Source organism: Pseudonaja textilis, chromosome 1 (genome assembly GCF_049901715.1).
Source record: "Pseudonaja textilis isolate UNSWEBS1 chromosome 1, rPseTex1.2, whole genome shotgun sequence".
Classification (NCBI taxonomy): Eukaryota; Metazoa; Chordata; class Lepidosauria; order Squamata; family Elapidae; genus Pseudonaja; species Pseudonaja textilis.
Window position 1 is genome coordinate 67,538,351 of NC_141990.1, and position 27,327 is coordinate 67,565,677.

At 36.5% G+C, this 27,327-nt stretch overlaps 1 protein-coding gene across 13 annotated transcripts in view; it reads right to left on the reverse strand.

Annotated features, from left to right (window-relative positions):
- Positions 1-27,327, reverse strand: part of CHRM3 (cholinergic receptor muscarinic 3) — a 260,500-nt gene that overhangs the window by 85,058 nt on the left and 148,115 nt on the right. For 12 of the 13 annotated variants that reach the window (XM_026705231.2, XM_087937102.1, XM_087937087.1 and 9 more), the window contains one exon: positions 12,097-12,360. The gene's annotated coding sequence lies outside the window, so the exon portion shown is untranslated. Of the gene's footprint in view, positions 1-12,096; positions 12,361-15,489; positions 15,656-27,327 lie in introns of all 13 variants that reach the window. The other variant, XM_087937089.1, reaches the window with a different exon arrangement.

Genomic DNA, 27,327 nt, shown 5'->3' on the forward strand with positions numbered 1-27,327 from the left:
CTCCTCTACAGGCTGATATATGCTTCAAAGGAGAAGCAGAAAACTATGCAGATGCATTTAGACAATGGATGGATGTACTTCAATGCTCATTTTCTAGTATTACAGCTTCATTCAAATTAACTCAGCTACATTATGGACCTAAATGTTCAAATCAGAATAAATATTCAGGATTCTCTTATTGTCTTTGCTTAGAGGTTAAAAGTTAAATTTCTCAATAGTATCATTTCTTTTTATATTAGGTTTGTCTAATGGGTAATGATTGTATAATATGGACAGCATCACAGATAGCAAGAGAATTCTGAAATCTATCTTGTTTGGAATCAGCACAGTATGCCTAATTTAGTATTATTTATGCTGATTGGCAGCTACTTTATAGCACGTGGAAGAGGAAAGATGTCCCCGTCTCAGCCTTATCTGGAGACATTATTTGGATAGTTAATATTAAATACTATCTATGCTACTTTGCTCCTCGCCCCTCCCCGAATTTATTGACTTACTGGACAACTGTAATAAGAAATTTCCATTGATTAAAAAAAATAATGAACCCATCAATTTGAAATCATAGGCTTAGAAGCCTTGACTTTTGGTGAACTGAGTATATATTGATCCTTGTTTTTGATTAAAGTAAATCAGCTAAATATATTTTTCAATCTATAACCATAATATACACAAACAAGTGATATTACTCTTAATTTTAACAGACAGGGTATTTTAAATAGTAGGTGTCTAAAACAAAGCCATACTACTTTGCTTTAGATACCTAGATACTTTAGATAATGGGTTTGTAGTTTATCAAAACTAGGGGAAAAACTGACAAAACAACAAGCAAATAAAAACATATGTAACTGAAGAGGTTAAGTTAAATGCTGAATTAAAGCTGAAGATAATTCTAACATGCAATGAAATGTAAGCAGAGATATGACCCTGGATCACTGGATCATTCCAGGTATGAAGAGAAACTTTTCCTAAATATATTTGTAAACTGACATAAGGCCAATTACATTTTTTTCTCTAGCTATGAAATTGCTACCTTTTAATTCAGAAAAGCATATGCAATATATTTAATATGCATAGAAAATGATAATCTTGCTTATATTAAATGCAAAATTGCTTGCACAGTGTAACATATTCATATTCTGATCCATGCTGTTTGCTGACATGAAATAAAAGTGATCATAATAAAACCAACCATAGTAGTTTTCTATTTTTTGTGATATAATCTTGAATACTGATATACTTTGCCAAATTTGTGGTATTTCAGAAACAAACAATATAGTATGGTAGACACAGATTATAATGCGGTGATTATATTCTTTGCTACCATAATTCTGAGATCAAGTCTTCAGAATCTATACCACATATTTCAGTACTTTTCATTTTGGAAAATTTATTACCCTTATATTCATTACTGAGATGACAAATTATTGTGTATAAAGGTAATATTTTTTCAACCTAAATGTTTTTTTTTATAATACTTAAGCTTTCTGAATTGCAGGATATTCATATCTTTTGGCAGATCCAAAGGGAGGGGGACCATACTTTCATTATGAAAATGATGTTTAATACTTAATTTTATCTACTGCAATTTTGTATCTGCTAGTATCTGTAGTATATATCAAGCATCATTTTTATTCTTTTCAACAAATTGTTTCCAATAAATAATTTATAGGTGAGTTCTAGTTCAAGAATCTCTGCAAAAAAGAACACAGCTTCTCTATTAGTTTCAACTGTTACAGTTCAATCGTTGTTTTATCAGCTCTAAATAGAGATGGGTGAGTTCACCTTGGCACATATCAGATTACCCTGGAAATTAATCAAATGTTCAGTTAATTGTTGGCTCATGCCAGATAGTTCTTTGAACAGTCCCAGTAAAGCAATTTTTTTTTTCTGTGGGTTATATTGAAGACTTGAAATTCCCTATAAAACCAGAATGGCAATAGATAAAAAGTAATTCAGGTGGGTGAACATCTGCTGGCTTTTTAAAGGACAGATCATAAACACAACTCCCTGGGCAAACAATATGTTTTATTTTAAGAGTGTTGCCTAAAAGCAAGGAAATAGGAAAAGAGCAACTTTCAGTTTTTGTCAAAATGATTCAAGCAATATTATAGTATCGTGCTGCAATTATTTGTATACAGATCAAGACATAGATACAAATGGGACAAAGCTTTCATCACAAGACCCTAATGCAATATTCTTCATCTTGTCACTTCTGCAAACATCACCGAGGATCAAAATTTCTTTTCCCTATGTCTGTGGATCAGCCCTTTAATTGAGAAATTTTCAGATTTGATTGTAACTCAGTATAGGATTCAGGGGTTTTTAAGCTTGTCTCTTATTTCAGAGAAGTATTATAAAGGTCCTGATTTCATGAACCATTATAGCATTTCTAATCCTGAAGGGATGATGTGTCTTTTCTACTAACACACCAGATGAAACCATTGAAATTGATGTTAAAAATAACAGACATACAGCTACTAGATCTGAACAGGAGGAAAAGAAAAAATACCTGAATGAACACTAGGTGATAGCAAGAATATGTAAAAACAAAACAAAAACTCTTGCTCTCCACTCCTACCTAGTGACCAACCAGATTTTTGCAGTCCAAATACTATTAATGGTTTTTAAATAATGACAAATGCAATAACTGAAAAGACATCAGTTCATCTGAGAGTGTGATATGTGTGGATATCTTTGGATCAAGAGGACGGATTAGAAGAAAAATGAAATGTAAACTGCATTAGTTGATTTCTTAGATATGTTTCAGTGTTAAAAGATTCAAAATAGCTTCAAATATCTGACCCCTGCCATCAAGGTTTCACAGAAGACAAATAGATCCAAAATATGAATGCCATTCTTTCTGATATCAAATCAGCAAAATGGGCAACATCAAGTGAAAACAGAGAACATTTAGCTACATTGATATCCCTTCATTAAAAAAAACATCCATCTTAAAGAACTAGGCTTGTCAACTGAAATCTAGCTTATAGGTTTACTACTGAAATCTATTTGCTATCACTCATAATCAAATTCTGTAGTCATGCAGAAAATCTGGCATGCAAACCAGAAATCCTACTACTTGCTAAATTATATAACCTGAAAGCATATTGCTGTAGATAATTATTAACCTTATTAAATTGATCAACTGCAAACCAGTGTCCCATAATATTCTGTAATTATGATATCTAAATTTTAAGAATTGATATACTGTACCCATATTTTTGGCATCCACTTCTTTTTTTTTAAAGAATTGCCTTTCATCCTGGCAAGCAAAATTTGTGAATGCTGTAATTGTTTCACTGTGTCACTAAATTGTAACAGCAGACTACTGTTACGGACTACAAGTAGTCTGTAACTCTGCAGACTACAAGTACAAGGGTGTGCAAGCAAAGCCTATGATAGGCTTGTAACCTGTTTTCTAAAGGACCCTGGAATAGGCACAAGCAAACAGCTATCTGATCCTGAAATCTGTTGCTTATTATTACAGACATATTATAAAGGAATTGGAGTATCAAATAGAGATTCCATGGGAAGAAAATAGAATAAATGAAATAACATTTTATGCATTTTTTTCTTTTCAAACAATACATAAGATGGTTAAGATGTGAATTAAATTGGTCTATCGCTCATCCTAAACTGGGAAATAAATATACACACATCTGTTTAGTAAACAGATACTAAATACTGATAATAACACAATACTAAAGAACGATAAAAGAAGCTTGCATTAATACAGAAATAAAACTTCCAATTTTAAGACGTTGCAGAATGGTAGATCTGATAATATTCCAGATTCAAATCATATCCTTTTGGAGAATGTGTATTCTTAGCCTTGCTCCTTGCCTTCTTTTTAAAATAAAAATCAAATCTTTCTTGGCTTCATGCAATGAGTGATTAAATCAAAATATCCCATGGTGTTTTGTTTTACCAGATTCTTATATTTTCTTCTATTTTTAATATTGCTTTTTGGTCTCCCAACTCTCTACATAAGCAAAAATTAAGACATGCTATATTCTTGAGAATACAGCAGCTTCTAGCACTATGGCAATGAAAAAAATTAAGTAGTACAAAATTAGCAATAAATGTTAATTGTCCAAATAATCTATATTATTTTCAATTATATACACCACTCTTGTTTTAATGGGTTATTGAAGTGTTATTTATTTGTATCCCTTTATTCTTCTTCTTCTTTTTCTTCAGCGTTTGTCTCGCGCTCGGGCGAGGTCCGCTAATGTCCTTGAGTACTGCTTCCACACCTCTCTGTCTGCCACGTGTGTCGGGTCTGCCTTTGCGATCTCTAGATCGGCCTTGATCGTGTCCATCCAGCGTTGTTTAGGTCTACCACGCGGTCTTGCTCCTCCGACAGTCACCTTCATTACAGATTTGATGATGGATTCTTCCTTGGCGCGGCTCACGTGGCGAACCATCGTAGCCGGACTGCCTCATGACCGTGGGGATGGGCACGACGTTGAACCGTCTACGCACTTCTTCGTCCTGACGCGATCGAGTAGGGTGAGGCCTACCGACCATCGGAGCATTCGCATCTCCATTATCTGGAGTCTGCTTTCGACTTCTTTGGTCGTCGGCCAGCACTCTGCGCCGTATTGGCCACAGGGCGCACCACAGAGTTATAGATTTTCGCCTTCAGGCGCATCGGCATCTTCTTGTCACAGAGGACGCCCGTGACGGACTTCCATTTGCCCCACGCTGCATTGATCCTGGCTGCCACCTCAGTTTGTAGTAGGCCTTCTTCCCCAAGAGTAGTTCCCAGGTACTTGAAGGTGGAGGCGCGCGGTAGCTCCTGCCCGTTCACGTGGATGGAGCCTGTCATTTCATTGTCAGTGGTCAGGTATTCGGACTTCTTTAGGTTCAGCCGGAGCCCGAACTGCTCGAGGCGGTCGTGCCACTGTTGGACTCGGTGCTCTAGTTCAGCCTTGCACAGGTTGGCCAGGAACACATCATCGGGCGTAGAGCAGCGTCCATGGGCGGGCGTGTACAGGTCGTGTGTAATTGTGTCCATCACCAGAATGAACAGCAGTGGTGAGAGAGCAGAGCCCTGGTGTACGCCGACGGTAATATTAAACTCCTCTGATATCCCAGCTGCCGCTTTTACACGGCTTTTGTGACATCTGTATAGGAGTTGGACCCATTGTACGAGCAGCTCAGGCACGCCGTGGTCTCGCAGTGCGTACCAGATGAGATCGTGCGGGACTCGGTCGAAGGCCTTTTCCAAGTCTAGGAAGGCGGTGTGGGCGGGATTTTCTTCTCTCTGTGAGCCTCCATCAGCATCCGCACACCGAAGATGGCGTCGGTGGTGCCGCAGTTCTTGATGAATCCAGCCTGGTTGACGCTGATGTCGACGGTGTCCCGAATGCGCTTATCAAGGACGCGTTCAAAGATCTTCATAGTGTGTGACAGTAACCTGACCGGTCTGTAGTTGGAGCAGTCCGCTGGGCTGCCCTTTCCCTTCCAGATCGGAACAGTGGTGCTGCGGTACCAGTCGTGTGGCACTTTTCCCGTGGAGACGATGTTGTTGAACAGCTCGCACAGCCACAATGCCGAGCCCGGTAGTGCCTTTTTCCAGAAGTCGGCAGGGATGTCGTCTGGTCCTGTTGCCTTACCGTTTTTCATGGCCTTGATGGCGTCGGCGACCTCGCTGGCATAAATGCCTGAGACTGGGCCTTCAACTGGGTCACCTCGCGGGGTTCGTGGGTGTGGGAACTCCTCGGTGGAGATCTTCTCGAAGTATTGCCGCCACCTCTCCGCAGCGTCTCTGGGGTTGATGATCAAATTTCCCCTTTCGTCGTTGATCCCATGAAACTGGTCAATGTCCAGGGTCTTCCTGTGTCTGCTTTTGGCTAGGCGGTAGATCTCATTCACGCCTTCTCGCGTGTTCAGCTTCTCGTAGATGTCATCGTAGTGGGAGCTTCTGGCTGTCGCTACTGCTTTCTTGGCTGCCTTTTTGGCCGCCTTGTATTCGCAGAGCTTCTCGCTGGTCTTGTCCTGAAGAAAGGCCTTGTAGAGCCGTTTCTTCAGGTGTACGGCATCTTGTACTTCCGGTGTCCAGAGCCATGTATCTCGTTCGATGCGTCTCCGTCCTGGCTTGGTGCAACCAAGCTGTTGGCAGCCGGCAGTGTGAACAGTGCTCTTCAGCATGGACCACGCTTCCTGTGGCCCGTCGACCATCTGCGGGAACTGCTCCGGTTTGATGAGGGTCCCGCCATCTTCTTCTGGTTCCACCACTTGATTCGTGGCTGGTTTGCATTTCTTTTGTCAATCCTGGTCTTGGGCTTGCTGATCCTGATCTTCGCCATCAGCGGCCTGTGCTGACTGCTCGATTAAATGCAGGTACGCCTTGGCGTTGAGCACGTTTTAGCGGCTCTTCGTCGTCGATGATGTGTAGTCGATCTGTGTGTGGTGGCTCCGTTTCTGCTATGGTAGGTGAGGAGTTGAGATTCTCGCCTAATGAAGCAGGTATTCGTGATGGTCATATCATGGGAGTCGGCAAAGTCCAGGATCCTCTGGCCATTCTCATTCGTATCGCCTGTGCCGTGCCCACCGTGGCACTGGTGTCCGTTTTTGTCCCGCCCTACATGACCATTCAGGTCGCCCGAGATGATGATGTCGTCTTCGTGTGGGATCTGCCTGAGTTGGATGTCGAGCAGTTCCCAGAAGGTATCCTTCTCCTCCTCGTGACATCCGGTCTGAGGGGCGTAGGCGGACAAGATGTGTAGGGGCGTAGGCGGACAAGATTTGTATCCCTTTATTATTTTTACAAAAAAGGTAGCAAACATACCCAACATACCTTCCTCCTCCTATTTACACATAATTCTTTTTAATAAGTGACTGAAAATGTGCTGTCAATGTATGACACCTACTTTACTTTCTCCAAAGCTTTTGCTCCTGTAAAAAAAAAAGTGCTATTATTCCAGTTTTCTGAAAATGTTACTTCTTCAATAGCAAAGAGATATTCCCATGCTTTCTGTTTTGGGTGACACTACTTAGTGATGAGCACTTATTTTATGCTCATCAAGAGCTTCCTTGTCTCCAGCAAGGGGACTTTTTCAGAAGGAGAAGTGGGACTTGTCAGAAAGAGGTTACATGCATAATCTACAATCAGCAGTGAAAGCAATCCATGCTGTGCAATCACTCCTTGTAATCCAAGAACTGTCCCCCTTTGGCTTTAAATTAGCCAAAAGATAGGTTATTACAGCAGGATATACATAGATATATTCCATTTTTCTCTAATCATATATGTTTGGTTTATTTTAATCTTTTGTTTTTACTAGGAGGAGAGAGAGAGAGAGAGAGAGAGAGAGAGAGAGAGAGAGAGAGAGAGAGAGAGAGAGAGAGAGAGAGAGAAAGAGTGAGTCCCTCAAGCTATTCTTATATACATATACCGTATTTCCCCATGTATAAGCCACCCCTTTTTTCCAAAATTTTCAAGCCCAAAAAGTAGGGGGGTGGCATATACAAAGCAGGTACACTTTTTATACGTGAAAAATGCATAAAATAATAAAGTAGGAATAAACTGGTTTTCCAGCAGTATGCTATACTTTTTTGTAAAAATTGTACGTGATGATACGATTACGAGTGCGAGTACGCGATAGAAATGCATACGCTAGGCATCGGCCTGAATGCTTCGTTCCTACTCTCGTTCCGATGCGTAGATTGCTAGCGTCGCCCGCACCGCTTTCGGCGTCATGACCGAAGTTGTAGATCTAGACGTCGAATTTTGTTTCTTTGTAAATTTTCTTTCTTCATAACTTGTTTCTCTAATAAAATATTTTTTTCAAAACTTCACAGTCCAAAAATTGAGGGGGTGGCTTATACAAAGGGGGTGCTTATACATGGGAAATACGGTATCTATATGAATAGCTTGAGGGAGTCAAGCTATTCTCCAAAGCACCTGAGAGCAGGACAAGAAGCAATGGATAGAAACTAATCAAGGAGAGAAACAACCTAGAATTAAGAAGAAATTTCCTAACTGTTAGAACAATTAATTGGTGGAATGCCTTGCTTCCAGAAGTTGTAAATGGAAGATTTTAAGAAGAGATTGGACAACCATTTGTCCCAGGGGTGGGATTCAAATTTTTTTTTACTACGGGTTCTGTGGGTGTGGCTTGGTGGGCATGGCAGGGGAAGGATACTGTAAAATATCCAGTCAGAGGTGATATTTGCTGGTTCTTTGAACTACTCAAAATTTCCGCTACTGGTTCTCCAGAACTGGTCAGAACCTGCTGAAGACCACCTCTGATTTGTCCAAAATGGTATAGAGGTTGCTGCCTGAACAAGGGGGTTGGACTAGAAGACCTCCAAGGTTTCTTCCAAATCTGTTATTCTATTCTAAGTATTTATTTGTTTGACTTACATCCACCACAATCAAAAGAGAATCTTAGGGTTTATGTACATTCATAAAATAATCAATGAAATTTCCACAGTATAAAAGTAAAATAGCAAGCAATTAAACAAACATAAGTGCATGTTAAAAAAATCCTCTAATCAATAACGAGTGGCATAAATTCATACCATCAAAGTCTTACTAAAATAATTTAGTCTATAATAAATTATATAAGGCCAGTAGTGTGGTGTTGATCAAAATTCTGGAGGAGGCTATTCCAAAGTGTCAACATAAACAGAGCATCTATGAGATTCCATCATCTTCATCTATTTCTCTGGCGTCCATCCAGCCTCAGAAAGTTGGCCAATTGCTCTATTAATAGTATCACAGACAATTAGATGGAAGAACAGGACTAGAAAATGTGGTAATTATGCATTGTCTGATCAAATGTTTTATGGGTAAAATGTCTCATATTCGTGTAGAATGGGAAACTGTATGGGCAAAATCCATTGAAGTGACAAAAATGATGCATTTATTTATATAAGAAATTTATTTGCCACCTATCTCAAGGCAACTCTGTTTTATGTGGGACACTGGATGCCAATAAGAGAGAATTATTTATGAGTTTTAATTCTGCCACATCACCCATTGAATATTTTATATGTTTTGGAGCCTGAGTAGTGTAAAAATGATCCAAGTAAATTCTATTCACCAGATCTGAGTATCTGCTGAATATCTGTTGAAGGTTCCCTTTCAACAGACCAAGACATAATAGACAAGGGTATGAAAATAGACAATTGTTCCATCTTTTGAACAAATTACACCTTGAACAGATAATGCCCCCTGTACTCCAGGAATAAGAAAAAAATAGCTTTTTAGGAAGGCCTTTGTGATTAAGCAGACACAAGAAACCCATATATTTATTGTTTTTTATGTTAATTATCAAAATTTTATATTTTTAAATTATATGAGTTATATCATGTTTGATTCCGCATGCTGCCTAGAGCAGTGATGGCTAACCTTTTCCACATTGTGTGCTAAAAGTGCGTGCACGTGTGTGTGCTTGCATGCCTCCACTCATGATGCAATGCACGCGTGACTCCCCCATCCCCTGAGCATGTGCATGTGACCCCCTGCGCATGCAACGTGCACCTCTGCACATGGGCATTCAACCCTCCCCCTCTGTGCATGCATGCACATCTCCCACATGCATGTCTCTCCACGCGTGTGTGCAGCAGATATCAACTGACTGGCGGGGGGCATGCATTCATGTGCAGTGGGGCTCTTCCAGGTGACCTCTCATGTGCCGGCAGAAGTGGCTCTGTGTGCCACTTCTGGCACGCATGCCATAGGTTCACCATCATGGGCCTAGAGTCTCTGGAATTTATACAGTAAATGGATAAACTTTAGCAATTGACCAACAAACCGCAATCTCTTTTATTTTACCAGATCCATATATTGGGTCAAGATACTGTTTAAATATCCAGTACAGCCCACGGTTTACATATATACCTGGCATGTATAACTATACATTGGGTTATGATGCTATATCCCCAAATCTTGCATACTGCACAAGACAGCAACTTTGGAGGAAAGAAGGATTGTAGGGGATAATTCCTTTATCTGCCAAATTAGAGCTACATTGAACATTGATATACTCCTATTCCAGCAACAAGAAATAATGTGCTCTGAGTTAATAATGAAATTTCAGTGAATCTCTAAACAGATGGAAAATAAATTGACAAGTTCTTAAAATGGCATATCTGGGATCCATGGCAATCTTAAAATTATGAGATCTCAAGTTCTTCAATTTAATAACTATTTGTAAGCGTGGAAGAGAATTATTACTTTTTTCTCATGAAATGACAATTAAGATCTTAGGAAAAAAGAGCAAGTTCATGATGAACTCATAATAAGCCTGCAAACTCAACTATTTAAACTGTACAGGCATATTACCAGAAACAACTTAAAATAATCGAATTACCTCTAGATGCAGAGAAACAAAAGCCTTTGCTAATTTACAAGGAAGAAGGCATTCAAGAAATCTTTTTATTGCCAGCTGTTTTTAAACTTGAGATGTTGCATGCTTACATTTCAAGAACAAGAGGTAATCCTGCCAGGAAATTTGTTCCTACAATATGAAATCTCTGGGATGCATTTGAAACATTTATTCTCAAATCTACTCTTGCTATCAACTCAATAAAAAAAGAAAAAGATAAAAGGAGACTTTAATTTTATACAGATGAAAAATTGCTACCTACCCCACATATGATTCATGCCAAATATTTATAATAGCTAAAGTTAAATGTAGCTACTACATTTAGACCAATTTTAACATTCTTTCAAAAACATAAATGAAAACTTTTGGAAATCAGGAGAGAAAGGTAGAAAGTTTGTTTATTGTTTGAAGCAACAAAAGCAACATGTTTATAGCTTAAATTTAGGTCAATGAGAGTCAGTTATGTACTAAGGCAAGACTCTTTCTAATTATTTATAAACAGTTTTACAAATTGGAGGCACCTGTAACTGAACAGCAAACAATTACTTTCTTGGGAAACAGTTGAAATGGAAACAATGTCTCAGATTTGCCTGTTCACTAGGAAAGGTAGTTGTATAGACTATTCAAACAAACCCCAAATTCTGCAATTCTCTGAGCTAGATAAATAGTTCCTTACATTAATGACCTGTGTCTAGTCTAAACTGCAAAGGACTATGAGTTCAATTCATAGTAGAAAATTTGAACCTCCTAGAACCATATCTCAGTATCATCTCTGATGAATCCCAAATAGGACAAAACTGGCCACACAGTGCTTCTTAATGATTAGTATTAACTGAAAGTACTACAAAGGACAGGGACATCAAACTCGATTTAATTGAGGGCTGCATCAGGATTGTGTCTGACCTCAGGGGCCCAGGGAGGGTGTGGCCAGGGGGCATGGCCAGTTCAACACCCGTTTTCAGCTGCAGTGGCCTCCTGCAGCCCTCTGCCAGTGGAAATGGAACTCGAGGGGAGCTGTGCATGGCCCTCCTGAGCTCCATTTTCACTGGCAGAGGTACAGCGGGCTGATCCTTCACTGTTTCCAGGGTGGCCTCACAGGCCAGATCTAAGCACCCCATGGAATGGATCCAGCAGTGGGCCTTGAGTTTGACACTCCTGACATTGCACATAAACTGTATTAACATAAAAGAGATTTCTTTCTCCTTCTAATACAGGTGGTGGTGGAAGTCATGTAAATATACACTGGGGCATGCATAATATAACATCTGTAACTCTTGGAAAGCTGAAGGGAAACAGAACTGAAAAACCATTCTGACCGATTGAAGAAGCAGTGTAGTCCAGATGCTTTAGGAAATCCAGAAGTGCCTGAAATTCTAGAATCCTTAAGAGATGGAGTACTTGAAGCAAAACCAGCAATTCAATATTATAAGGAATTAAACAAAATGAAGGTTAGCCTTAGTTACATATCTGAACTCAAAATAAAGTCTTGCAATATACAATTTTGGAAATTAGGCCCAGAATTGCAGAAATGTAAAAATTAATGCTTAACAATGAAATTAATTCATCATAAAATATTATTCTGTCTACCGGACCCCAGAAAACGTGTTAAAATGGTCATGCAACAGAATTTTTGTTTTGATATTGTAAGAGACATGAAGATTATTTAACTAATATGATTTAGTCTTACCCAGCCATTGATTTGAAATCATGACAAATTTATTTTCATAGTTTGTTAATTGTCATAGCTTGATCTTACCTTTGAGAAAAAGTCCAGGTTGCTTTCTTCAGTTGATCAAACCAGATGTATCCACTTTAGGGCTGTGCATTTCTCTTTTGGCAAACACAGAGGTGTTGCAAATTATCCAAGTGAAGAACACCTCATCATGCATTTTACATCATAAAAATGCACCATGGAATACAGAAATTTAGAGGAGTTCATCAGAGGGCAAGAAGCAGGAATTAGGTACAATTGGCAGTGTTTGCAGACAGTGTCTTCCAAACCATGGATGGTGGAGATGATCTAGAAAAAAAGATAACAGATTGGTTTGTCCCAGGAAAGGAAATAATAAGGAATAGAAAAAAGAACGTTAAGAATCTTGTAAAGATGTTAAACCAGCTTTAATCATAAAAAAGTTCCTGATTCTAAAATTAAATGGTTGTTTCCAGACATTCATGGATGAACTTATGCTTATGCTACATGCTCAGAAAAAAACAAGAATATAAACTTTGTTGAATTTCCTTCAAGACTTTTACTGTATGTACCTTTTTATTTTGTTCCTACATATAATGTGTGTGCATGTGTGTATGTATGAACTTATAAATTCATACAAACATATGTTTCAGACTTTTGTTTTCAGTAGCTATGTTATCTCTATTATTTTAAACTATTGTTTTTACTCAATTTTTATTCTGATTTTAACTGTTATCTGCCCAGAGTTATGCATGTATAATAAATGGTCAAATAAATTAAATCTGCAGTAAGGATTTAGTTTTTAAAGGCTTCAGACAATAACTCAATAATCCACTATATTTTTCAGTGCTAGATGCTGAATGTGAGACCTCCCAATCAAAGAACTGTATGTATCCTATAAAGGTTTTTAAAAATTACTAACTTTATAGATTTATCTAAATTTAAAATGAAAATGTACATTTAGCAAAGGAACAGTTTCCCTGAAATTCAAAGAAATAAGCTCTGATTCTCTCTCATTTGTTTCTGGGGCAGGTGCAGAAGCCTAAATTTCCCAGTGAGATCATTAACTCAAATAAAAAATTATATTACACTAGCCTCATATTAGAAGATACTTTTTAATTTGTACTTGGGTGCAGTGGAGGAAAATACATTAATCCTGGATTTTATTTTTAAAAATAGTCTGTTATTGAGATTCTTTTTTATCTTGACTGATTTGGATAACAATTAATACATTTTAATAATTATTACAACATATCAACATTGTTTCTTACTGTTATAGAACTAATATATTTTCTTCAGAAACAATGGTGAGGCACAACAAGCAATCCACTGGTAAAAATAATCAAGGAACCTTGTGCGAACACATTTCCAGGATACAACTGTTCAGGTTCTGAATCATTATGTTTACATTACTAGCTATTGTTTTGTTTCCTTAAATGAAATGTTATTTCACTAATGATGAATGAAAGATATGTACCATATCACTCTCCAAGTCTTGTATATTGGCAATCATCACCTTTGTAATTGTACCGTTGGACAGCATGTGTTTCTATTGTAATTGTTCTATTCTTTGCTTATAGCAATTTTCCAACAGCCAGAAACTCAAACCATAACGCATAATATATATATTTAAGTCATCTGAAAACATTTTGCATGGGGTACAACTTTATGAAGCTTTCATATGAATAGCTACGTTAATGATTTTGTACACACACACAAACACACATTCCCAAGAATTGGACTCGCTGAAAATACTTCTTATAAACATTCAAATAAAATCTGATTTAAGTTACAGACTTCATAATCTCTTTTTTTCTGTTTTCCATGAAAATACAATGTATATGACACATTCTACATTAATTTTTATATTAATTTTATTTAAATATAAAAGGCATACAGTAATGAATATTACAATATGTTCTATTCATAATGTCTCCTCTCCTTTCTTTCACTGTTCACTGTAGTGTCTGAAAAGTGAAATGTTGACTTCATCTTTACCAAATATCATTTTTTAATCATATGCACCTGTTTTCCACTTCCAACAATTTAGCTTTCCCACTTCATCCTTGGAAGACACAACAATCATTGTGAGACTCTCAAATGTATATGCCAAGTTATGAGATGCAGGTTACAACATATCACTGAGAAGGGATTCTGGTAAAATGTGTTTTCATAATATTACAAGTCTAAGTAGTCCTCAAGAGTCAAGCTCCACTCAAGGGCTTTTATTTATTAAGAGTAGGCAGTGATACATCAACCATGTATATATCATGTTTGTCAGTTTTAAGATTGCAAAACCCTTCCTCTTACCTTAACATCTAGTAGAATCTTTTATATTGATTTGATAAAATTGGTAACATTTTCAATATTGATTTAAAAAATACAGTGATAATTTTCCTTCTTAGAAGATTGTACATTCTAATTACAGATATTTTATTTTGTCAAAATAGACAATATGTTTATTGAGTATATTTTTTAAAAAAAATAATGGTTGTTATCACAATGTTCTTTATTCAGAAATAGTTTTTCATATTAATATAGAAGTTTATTTGACTGGAATAAACACTTTTTAGTTAAAAAAAATAAATTTGATATGTGTAGAAGTTCAGAAATATTTTAAACTTTACAAATATGATTTCAAACAAACATCTTAATACTGTTTCTTTAGAATAAATGTATTACTTAGAGTTAATAAATTACTGACCATGATTATATCTTATATCCTACAAACGAAAGAGCACAGAATTCCCATTAGTAGAAATTCTCTAATTCTGTTCCCTGAAAATTAATTCTAGAGGATTAGGTACCTTTAGGCATAGACTGACAAATGACTCTGTAAGATATAAAGGAAAGACATAACTAGAAAAACTAGCAAAATTGGAAACATCTTTCAAACTTGACCTAAATTGGTCAATAGCTGTCATAATTTGCTTGCTCCAACTATTCTTTATTAACTATTTATTTTTTATTCAGCTGAGACTTCACTACAGAAAATAAAGAGAAATAAAAATAAAAGAAGAAATATAACACTTTAATGTGCAGAAGAAGAATCTGTTACTGAGAATGGGAAAATACTGGTCCATTGCTATGATAGTGAGGTCTCCATGTGATTAGCTTGTTTCATTGGTTCATGTTTTCAGACTCCAGGATAATTGTACTCTTTTCTAGAGTTAGGAATTGTTTGTAAATAATTACCTTAACTTGAAATACAGTAAATATACATTCATACAGGTAAGAAAACCAAACATTTAGTGGTTAAAGTTAGCTGATCTCCAAACAAAATATTTTTGAATTATTGTCTTCAGGAAGAAAAATGAACTCATCCCAAAACAAAATAAAACTTCAGATTACCTGTCAAATGCTTGAAAAGGCTCCAGGGAATCGCAAGGATTAAGCCTTCTGAAAAGATTCTTAATATAGAAAAGCAGAGGAGGAGCACTGCTTTGTCCTCTAGCTTACCTTATTCATTTGCAGTATAGAATGCAGCAGAAGCTATACAATCCATACAATCTGATAAAGGTCATAGTATTACTTGAGCCTTCTACAAGGGTAAGTTTTATCCTTCTCTTTCTCATCAGTGGCTGTTCTTTTATCCATGAAACCACAGTTTTAGCTGCTTCATTTTCTTTGGGAAAGAAATGGCAGGGAATAACAAGTTAGTGGCTAAGAGCTAATCTCATCTGAAGCCAATGTCAAAAGTTTCTAGAGACAGGTTTTAAATGAGCTGAGTCTTTCGGCCAGAAAAAAAAAAAAGGTTGCATTTCATGTACCCTAATCCTTCTGAGGGCTATTTCATTCATCTGGGGGAGAGAAACTAATTGAACCCTATTACAGCCTTGAGCAAAGCCACACTTCAGACAGAAAACATTATAAAAACAGACTACCTGTTAATAATATTTACCCCTAATCACATGATAGCGAACCTATGACACGCGTGCCAGAAGTGGCACACAGAGCCATTTCAGCTGGAACGCGAGCCGTCGCCTGGAACAGATCTACTGCGCATGCACGTGCACCTCCTGCCAGCCAGCTGATTGTCTGGTAACTGCCGTGCATGCACAGGGGGCCGGGCGCGTGTGGGAAAAGTGCTCGCATGTACAGAGGTGTGCGGCACATGCAGGGAGTCTCACACACACATGCGTGGAGGTGTATGGTGCACAGGGGGGTCGCACACACATGCGCAGGGAGAGGGGGTCGCACATGCATTGCATTATGGGTCCATGCACACATGCACCTGCACGCATGCGCACACTTTCGGCACGCGATGACAAAAAGGTTAGCCATCACTGCCCTTGTCCCTTCAATGAAAAAGTAACTGGAGATAAAATTACATTCATTCAAAGAAAGACTAAGGAAAGTTGATGGGCTAAAGACTGGAGAAAAAGTGGCTCTGTATAATGGCTCTGGTTACCAAGTATACAGGTTGTCCTCGATTTATAACCATTCATTTAGCAACCATTCAAAGTTACAACGATGCTGAAAAAACACAACTGGTCCTACACTTCCAACTATTGTGTGTCCCTAAGTCATTTGATCACAATTTGGGCACTTGGCAACTGGCATGTATTTATGATAGTTCAAGGGTCCCAATGTTACGTGCCTGCTATTTGTGACCTTCTCGCTTAGCTTCCAACAAGCAAAGTCAATGGAAAAATAAAAATTCAATTAATGATTCATTTAATGACCATAGTGATTTGCTTAATGACTACAGCAAAAAAAAGCAAAACCATGAAATTGGGTGTGACTCACTTAACAACCTCTTTGCTTAGCAATGAAAATTACAGTCCCAATTGTGGTCATAAGTTGATGACTACCTGTACATTTATTTAAAATAGAAATTTTCTTTCTTTTTTCCTTTGTATCCTTATCTGCTGCCTTCTTTTCAAACATTGATACTGTTATGATAAGTTTATATGTCATAATTTGATTATGTTTATTTAGAAGTAGTTAGAAAAGGTAAACAGCCTCGAATAGAGAACAGTTTATTTTATAATTTTGAAATTATCTGTGTATTATTGGAAATACACATCATTCTACCTTTTCTTTCAACTTAAATAATGGGTTGATTTCAACCAAAAGAAAAAAATAGCTCATACGTACTCTTGTAAAGAAATGACTTAAATATTTTCGGACTGTGAAATACCATGTGTAATCAATGAGAGAATTTAGAATTTTTGTCCTGAAAACATGACAGAATTCCTTTCAGATCAAGCAAATGCATTTTTGTAATCCATTACTACCATTTTGATATTTAATTATGTTTAATTTATGTCCCATAATCAATTATGTGCCACAATTTGGGCGGGCATTTTATAAACATAATCATAACAATAATTCTGTCACAGCATCCAGTAATACAACATGCTGAACTAGATTCTTTGATTTGCAGATCATTTTTTTTACTTATAAGATCTCCCAAACTATACTCTTAAATTGAAAAAGGGCCAGGACATATGAATGCTGAAAGCTGAATGTTTAACTCCAAAAACAAAGCCAAACAAACCATACAGATATGTGTATAATAACAAAGTATATATTAGGAGTTATACTAGTATTCTGTATATACACTGTATACTGTTCATAAGACAGCAAATTATAACAAGTGCATAATAAATCCATGAACATTAGTACATATAGATATATACAAATGTTCATGCAGCAGAAGGGCTTGTTCAAGACATTGCCTAATATGAATCTGTCTTTCATCTGTAAAATGCATAGATGGTAATCTATAATATAAAAGAAGGGCTTAAAATAAGTAGATTTTATTATTTGCCTTAAATATCTTTGAACAGTTTCTGTATTTAACTGAGCTAAATAAAATTAAACAATTCTCAACTGAAACTTATAATTTTCTTTTCTTGAGAAAAAAATACAGTTCTGTTGCAACCAGTCTATTCAAATTAAAGAAGTATGCATGAAATAACTTATTTTTCTAATCATGAAGAGATGAAGAAGCTGGGTAGTTAACTTGCAACTGATATGCCTGAGCCTTTATGTTTGAGAAATCCAGGAGAATTTGTGATGTGCTAAATAGTTGAAGGAAGGCAACTATTGAAAGGTTGAAAAAGGGAAAAGTAGGATGCAGAGAACTATTATCAGATAGTAATATGTAAACATCAGCGTACGACATTATTTGTTTATTTATTAAATTTATCTGCCAGCCATCTCTCTGCCACAAGACTCTGGGTGGCTTACAACAGCTTAAAACTAAGTATAAAAAATTAAAACTGACCTGGTAACTGTATATGTGAAAATAACCTTGGAATTAACTTAAAATGGAAGTTAGAAAGTCCTAATTATCATTATGAATCAGGATATCATCTAACTGGTTTGCTATTAAGTTTGCACAGCATACTCATCAGGACCTGTCATTCTAGTGTACAACAACATTGATTCTTTATGTAGCATGAATTCATGCACATATGATGCTACATCACGCATACATTTTTGTGAGTTTTCAAAGGGATACCTTACTGGAATAAATGGTGGTAAAATAATGTTGATACAAAAGTTAAGAGTTGTACAGTAGTTTTCTCCAAGTGGAAAATAATGTGCCCCATATGTTGTGCTTTGCCTGAAAAGCTTGACTGAAACATAATCATATTTAAAGGAGACCTAGCAAAATCAATGAGCCTTAATTTAATTATGGCTTAATTTAAAAATGACTTGTCCAGTCATTTCAGTGGATCTTCCATGACTAAATCTGGACCCAATCCAAACTGTTTCTTCTACTTACACAGTTACATAAGAAATGAAACACGTGAAGGAACACACATATTTCCTGTCTATTTTAATATATAACAGGAATAACTGTAAAATTAAGGAGGAGGAATAGCTATCTGCATAACCTTTACAACTGGACTTAAAGTAATTAAAATACAATTTACAGAATTTGGGGCAACATGGAATTTATATGCTCCAATATTCTCCAAAGTATCATTTTTATCCCCTATAAATGTCCAACTGGAGGATTACTGTAATAACCTTTTTCTTCTATGCTACAAGGCCAGACACACAGAACAATTCAGTAAAGGTTACATTTCAAGCAAAGCAGAGCTTCTCTACTGGTATATAATATTGTTTGCTGATGAGAAAAAGTGAATAAGAGATACTCAATATAACAAAGAAAAATGGGCAAAGTAAACATTGAATAGTTATTAGCTGTCTGTTATCACTCTTCTCAGGTTTATTCACTTGTACAGAGGATTATCCACTCTTAATCTGAGACTGATTATTCTTAGGAAAACATCATGTTTTGCAGCAGCATTCATATTAAATGAAAATGGTTGATGTCATCAAGCTAAACTGAAAACATTCAGGGCATATTATATTTTAACATAGACATTTGCAGTGTTTAGAAATAATATTGGCTTATTAGAAGAAACCTATAATAGAATCTCACACGTTTCCTAGCAGCTAATGTGGAAAATAGTACAGCAACAACTTTTCTATAGTAACAATAGCAGTCTATAAAATCAACTCTGTTTAACCAACTCTTTTTTAGCAAAACAAAAATGAAAACACTAGATACTATTCTTCCAATCTGGGATCTGTTTCCAACAAAAAAGGGGTAATTTTTCTCTCTCTCTTACCTTCGGCAGACATAGGCTAAAAGAGAGTGCCCCCATGTCATTTTCAGTACACTGAAGCTATGATAATCCTTTATTTACACAGATCAGTTCCCACAGCACCATACTAAAATTGCAGATGAAATGGACAGAATTACCCAGCCGCTTGATTTTTTTTAAAAAACAGCCTACTGCATCTAATCTTGTAACAGTGTGTAGACAGGACTGCAGGACCCAAACTGCAAATATTACAAAACAAAAATAAGAATTGCCCTGAGCAACCATCCACCAACAGGAAACAGTTATTAATGGTATTATTATTATTAAAAAGGGAGGACAACTGCACTGTAATGCTAGATTTAAGTAGCTGCAGGGAGGGGCAAAACCTCGGACAATCAGTTCAAGCAGCTACAGCAACATTTCAACATCAAGCTATCAGAATGAAGGCTCATTTCTTTACAGAGACTTGGAAAGGTTTAATGTCTATCTTCTTTCTGATCATCATCTTTTTAATGCTCACAAATCTGCCCAAAATACACACCTTCTATTAAATTCAATGTATTCCATCCTGGAATTTTGTAACATATAAAAAAGCTACTTATATTGAAATATTAGGCCATTTAAGAGTAGAAATAACAATGATAAAATGATAATGATAATCATTATCATCGATCCCATTTGTAGTGCCAGCCCTGGAGTTTATCCTGCAATGGTCCAGTGATTGGAATCATTTGAAGTGGGTAAAGCAGATATACATATTATTTCCATGGTTGGTTTTCTGAATGGAATTATTTAAGAGGAGAAAAATTTCTATCTATGTGTTTCAGGATAGAATAATGGAATATCTATTTGGGTCACAAGTAATTTTAAATAATATGGTTTGGGGCAGAGGTGGTATTCAGCAAGTTCTGACCAGTTCTGGAGAACCGGTAGTGGAAATTTTGAGTAGTTCGGAGAACTGGAAAATACCACCTCTGACTGGCCCCATCCTCATCTATTCTCTGCCTCCCAAGTCCCAGCTGATTGGCTGGGACTTCTTTTGTTGTCTTGCACAGGAGAACAGAGCTGGAAAGCTGGTTAGTGGTGTGGGAAGGGAATGGGATTTTGCAGTAACCTTGCAGTAACCTTCTCCCGGGAGTGGGGAGGGAATGGGATTTTACATTATCCTTCCCTGCCATGCCCACCAAGCCACACAATGCCCACCAAGCCACACCCACAGAACTGGTAGTAAAAAATTTTGAATCCCACCACTGGTTTGGGGGTTTCAAGCTATGACTTATTAAAAACTTTAAAAAAATGCTCTAACCTGACAGAAAGGAATGAAAGGTATAGCGATAATAGCCCCTTTTATTTCAAGTTTCTATTGGCTTGGTTGATGGGTTATATGCAAAGGATGAATGTTTTTTTAAGGAAGAGGTGTGACTTTTTCTGAATTCAGTGAAGCTGACTGCTAGGAGCTGTGGTGGTAGTATATAGGATTAACTCACTGGGTTACCTCTATTTTTGATGAATATGGCACTGGGGAAATAATGGATGGTACCCCTACAGATTTGGAGTTTATCTAGTATCATAAATACAGTACATTAGGACTTGATGTATGAGTAAATTTTAAAAAATCAAGTATTTGCTCAGAATGAGACTCTGACAATGAAACAGGACCAATGGAAAAATTAAGGGTCTCTGTACTCACACAATATCTATCCTGAAACTCTGTGGTAGAACAACTAATGTTGACTAAATCACTCTTGGAATTGTGGGTTGCCTTGTAAATCAGTGTAATGTAAATCTCCATTTTTTCCCACCATAGTTTTTAAGAATTATTTATGTATGTATGTATCTATTCATCAAATTTATGTGCCTACTCATCTCACAAAAAATGATTTGGGCAATGTACAACAAGGCTATAAAACAACATAAAAAACAAGTATTATCAAAAAATTAAAAATAACAAAGGCTAACACAGGGGAACATACGTTAACAATAACAAAAACCAACAACCTGAGTACCTTGCTAATTCCCTGGGGTACCAAGGCCTGATGGCATAATTAGATTTTGAAGGACTTCCAAAGAATCAACAGTAATGGAACATTCTAGGGGAGAGTGAGATGTTCATAATGAGACTACCATGTCAAAAAAAGCTGGCCTCGTGGGACCAGGCCAGAGTAGCTTCCAAGCTGAATTCTGCCAGATCATATGGAATGGGAAGATATAGTTGGGAAGAGGTGGTCCTTCAAATAACTCAGCCCCAGCACCATGCCACAAAGAGCTTTAAAGGCTAAAATGACCACCTTGAATTGAAGCAAATTGGCAGCCAATGCAGTTCACAGAGTAGAGATATAACATGTTGTTCTAAAGACACATGTATGGTGCTGCATTTTGCTGGCTGAAGCTTTAAGGGCAGCCCCATGTAGAGCTCATTGCAGTGATACAATCAGGAGGTGACTAGGGCATGAGTGACCAGGGAATGGGTACAACTGGTTCATGATACAAAGCTATGCAAAGGCTCTTCTAGACATAATGGCCACATGTTCTTTCAGCAGGAGTCATGAATCTAGGAAGATCCCCAAATTCTGCATTGAACTTGCTTGGAGCATTGCAAACCCATCTGGCATCAAAGATAGCATGGTTTTAGAACTGGCAGGCTACAGATCCAAAGCCATTTGGTCTTGCCAGAGTTCAGCTAAAGATTATTTTCCCCCATCTGGACCCTCACCACCTCCAGGCACTGGGATAGGACATTGATAGCATTACTTAATTTGCCAAGGCGTAATTGGGTATCATCAGCTTAGTGATGATACTTCACCCCATGGTGACAGATGAGCTCACCAATGGCCTCATGTAGATTTTGAATAGGAGCACAGAACAGCACCAAACCCTGCAATAGCCCACGTAGTATTAACTCCAAGATTAACATCAGACCAACAATGAAGTAAACAATACCCCAATCAAGAAACTACCAAAGAAGCCAACAGTAAACAGGACAATGAAAGAATCTCTAAGATCACCCCCACTAACACTGACAGGGCAAGCCATCAGACTATAAACTGAACGCAAACTGCACTTCTTAATAGCACTGATGATGTTATCTAGTTTCGGTAATGAAATGTCTGTAAGCAAACAAGCAAGCTCAGAGGGCACCAAGGTCCCCTCATAGTCATTTTGAGATGACTTTTGAAAAACAGAAATTGCATTAGCATCATAGGACAATATACTGCTGAATCCACATACATCAAAGTGTTTTAGGCTATCTCAGAAGGTCATAGCACACAAAACAACATTACAATTATAATACATTACAATTGCTAATTGATGAGATAGATGTAACCATCATATAACCTGCATTTGCAAAACCATCCTTTTCCCCAGTTCCTTGCTTCCTTTCAAATCGTACATCAGTTTAGCTACTCAGTGCATCTGATGAAGTGAGCTTTAGCTCATAAAACGTATGCCTCTTAATAACATGTGTTAGTAAAATATACTACCAAATAACTGTTGGAGAGGTTGTGTGCAATACAAAAGCATACATATGAGTTGTTTGGGATTATGAAAACACCCTTTTGAAATTTAATCAGAAGTTGTCTCTTCTGATATGACAATCTTGACTAGAGCAGTTATCTCAATGCATGATTTTTTTTTGCCTATAACTATTTTTTAACAAGAGAATTAAGTATATCTATCATAGAACATAAGATCTTAGCGTAAGTTTTTGCTCAATGTTCATCAATATGGCTTTAATGAAGCTTCATTTGTGTCTGTATTTTGCTAGCTACATTAATATTCAGCAAGCATATACAGCCTTCATACTTAATTTCTAAACTAGAATTTTTTTGTTAAGATCACAGCTAATGGGCAATTAGTAGAAAAATTAAACTGATAATTAAACTGATTCCTTTAAATTGACCTGATACTTTATTGGAAGAGAGTGATAGATATAAGAGAATCATTGTCTTCATGGTCCATGCCAAGAATTCTACTCTTAAACATATGTACAGCCCAATATTAACTTTCCTTTAAAAGACTGATTCCAAATAAATTTTTGATTTGACATTGAAAGCTATACTGAATGAAGAATTGGGATCATTCTTGTTCTTACAGAATGCAGACACCCAGGGAGAACCAAAACATTGTAGGACTAAAGTACTCCAAAAAGCACTAATAGGACTTGAGTAAAAAATTTAAACCCAATGCCAATACTAACATTTTGTTTTGGATCATTAACATTTAGCTACAAAAACAATGTAATTATATTTATGACCAAAGATTGGTTATCAATTACATGTTTTAATAGCCAACAAGAAATAAGAAAAATGTTTTATGTACATTCAATGAAAAACTATCAGGTACTAAAACATTTTATAAGTTGACATCTAAGATGGCTACTATTGAATAATTTGTATAGTAGTTTTGATTTCCCGTTGTAGCATAATGATCAGACAAGGTGAAAAATTAGGTTTAGGATGATGATTGATGCAGAATTGCCCACTCTGTTTAGTTCAGTATTTCTCAATCTTGGCAGCTTGAAAATGTGAGGACTTCATCTCCCAGAAATCCCCAGTAAGGACTTCAAGCTGCCAAAATTGACAAACACTGGATTAGTCTCATCCCCATCAGATTTCAAATATAGGAGATATGTGAACAATGCAGTTCTGAAAAGGAGATAAATGGATGTGTAAGCTCCAGGCCTTTTATAGCAACACTTGTTGGGTATCATTGCTTCTGTTAAAACATGTAAGATGATCAGTGAACAACAGCTCTGGTCCTGAAATGCCCATCTTATAGCAATAGCAATGGTATGAGCCTGGGATACCATTTAGCACCTGCATTTGTAACTTACACTGTTCATGTTTCTGATGGTTTCCCATAGATAGCAATAAAGCAATTACACAGCAGCTGGGATTACACTGGGATATGTTATTTAGCTAAACTAGTTATTGTCCCAGGTATACTCTGAAGATCGGGGAGAAGGGGGAAATAATTCCAGAGGTTAAATGCTACAATAGGGAAGACGAGATTCATGGTCCCAATTGTTTGGCATTGTTTAAATCAAAGGAATCCAGAATGTACCAACCCTGTCATATTTAGGTATCCAGGCAGATGCTTAAGAAGATAGGTATCTCTCAAATATCTGAGTCCTATGACATGTAGGGCTTTATATGTAATGACAAATTATACTGGATTTATGTCAGTGAAACTTGTGACATCATTCATCTTAACCAGCCTGATAACACAGGAATATTGACAAACAGTCTAAATCAAGAAACACAGCTCTAAAATTCTCTGAGCAAAAAAAAAATTGTTTAGACTCAGAAGCCCGCAGAGACAGAAAATTAAGTTTGTGAGTTGGGTTATCAATTGAGAAGCTGTACAAATAAAGCAAATTATAATCAAATGGCTACAGAAACAATGCAGATGAGCTAAAGTAATTCAAAAATCAATCTGAGAAAAGCAGAGCTAAAAAGAAAGGATTATGGAAGACAAAAAAAGAAAACAAAGAAATATCTAGAATACTACAAGAACTAGCTAAAAATGAAACCGTGAGTTTCATACTAAAATATTGCATCCAGTTCTGGTCGCCACAATATAAAAAAGATGTTGAAACTCTGGAAAGAATGCAGAAAATAGTAACAAAAATTATTATGGGGCTGGAAGCTACAGCATATGAAGAACAGTTACACTACACATATCAAGTTTAGTGAAAAGAAGACTGATAGCAATTTCCAATATTTGATGGACTCCTACAAAGATGAGGGAGTCAAACTATTTTCCAAAGCAGCAAAAGGCAAGATGAGAAACAAAGGATGGAGACTAAGCAAGGAGAGAAGAAACCTAAAACTAAGGAGAAATTTCCTAACTATGAGAGCAATCAACAAATGGAATACCTTGCCTTCAGAGGTTATGGGTGCTCCATCACTGGAGGCTTTCAAAAAGAAACTGGATTACCACTTATCTGAAATGGTATAGGTTTCCTGCTCAACCAGGGGGTTGGACTAGACACCCTCCAAGGTCCCTTCCAACTCTGTTATATTATGCTCTTAAAAAAATCAGTCCAGTTGCCTTTAAAAACACACACACGCACACATTTGAGACAACTAGGATGACTGAGAATCTTCATAAACAGCAGCCTTGACCGCCATAGAAGCCATTTGAGCAGGCAGTCCACAAAAAGCAAGGCAAAAGCAAGGTGAGAGTGAGGATACATTACTGAACAAATTAAATTTTTGACCAGCTGTTTCAGGTCCCTGTCAATTAACTTTGCATTCCATTGCATATTTAGCAATAAGCCCCTCCGTTTTCAGATTTGCAGTAACACCTATGAATCCTAATTGCAATTTGACCTCTATCTTTTTGCCAGGAAAAGATGCCTGTCACTTTGGATAAAGTTATGTGCATTGCCTGCACACCAATGTGCACCATCATCATACAAAGGATTTAATTATTTTTTAATCATGGAAAAAAGAATAAAAAGGAATAAAAATGTTATCAAACAAGTAATACACTATTTTCATATCAAAGCTATCCCAAATTTTGGGCATTATGTAGGTTTTAGCATAATTTTTACAATGTTAATATTAATATTAGGGATATATTACTAGTACTGGTTTTGATGATGTATATCAAAGAAATCATAATTACTGTAAACTATTGTGAAACTTTACTAATATGTAGAATCGCAAAAAATCCATCTAACCAAGTGAAGTTTCTTTTTTTAAGTGAAACAGCATAATTTGCCAAAAGAAAATATGCTATGATGCAAACTAGAACATGATTTGAAGTAATTAAATAGCTTAAAAGAGTTCATAATTGAGGAAGTGATTTACAAACATTGGCAAATTCAAATATAATCATAGTGTATGCATTACATAACATAACGTACAATAGAAATGGACTTTTATGTAAGAACACTACAGAAACTTTGATGGAATATAGGATAATATCTGAATGTTTGTTAAATTCTGTGTTCATTAATTGTACACATGAACATATTAACTGAATAGGGGTGAATACCCAACAAATTTAGAATGATCCACAGATTTATTCAGTGTCAGTATATATTCCATAGCATATTCCTAAATCCAAAAAAAGCTTCCAAATTATTGCAGTTTATTATTACTTTTATTGTTTCAAGAAACTAGGCTGATGTAGATTTATAACATTCTGATTTATGTGAATCAATCTATTTTCAGATAAAGAAATACCATGTATTTCTTGATGTAAAGTTAATTTTGTCAATAAAAGAATATCCACAATGAATAGAAAAGAGACTGAATACTTGGAACCAGAATTGTGACTCTGTGTAAACAAAGAGATTAAAGGATTCCCAGCCAGTTTGTTGAAGTGCAGAAGAATATTTTTGATTCTTATACCATACAACCATTTCAGGAATGAAATGCCTCCTTATTAATGCACATCCTTATGTGTTACATGTACCAGAGTAACATATGTTCTTCCATTCTTATTCACTGAGAATTCTAGCTAGAATCAAGTTTTTACCAAAGTTAAAGCAATATACTAGAGTCTAGACTGTGGAAATGAAAAATTAGCAATGAGATCAGAAGCAAGAAATCAGAAAAAAAAATCAAGCATATATGACTACACAAAGGCACACAATATATTAATCTATAGAGCATACATCTATAGGAAGCATATTTGGATATTTTGATTCAGCAGATCCATTGTGGGATGCACAATATTTGGACACAAAAATTCTGAGCTGGGGCAGGTGGTT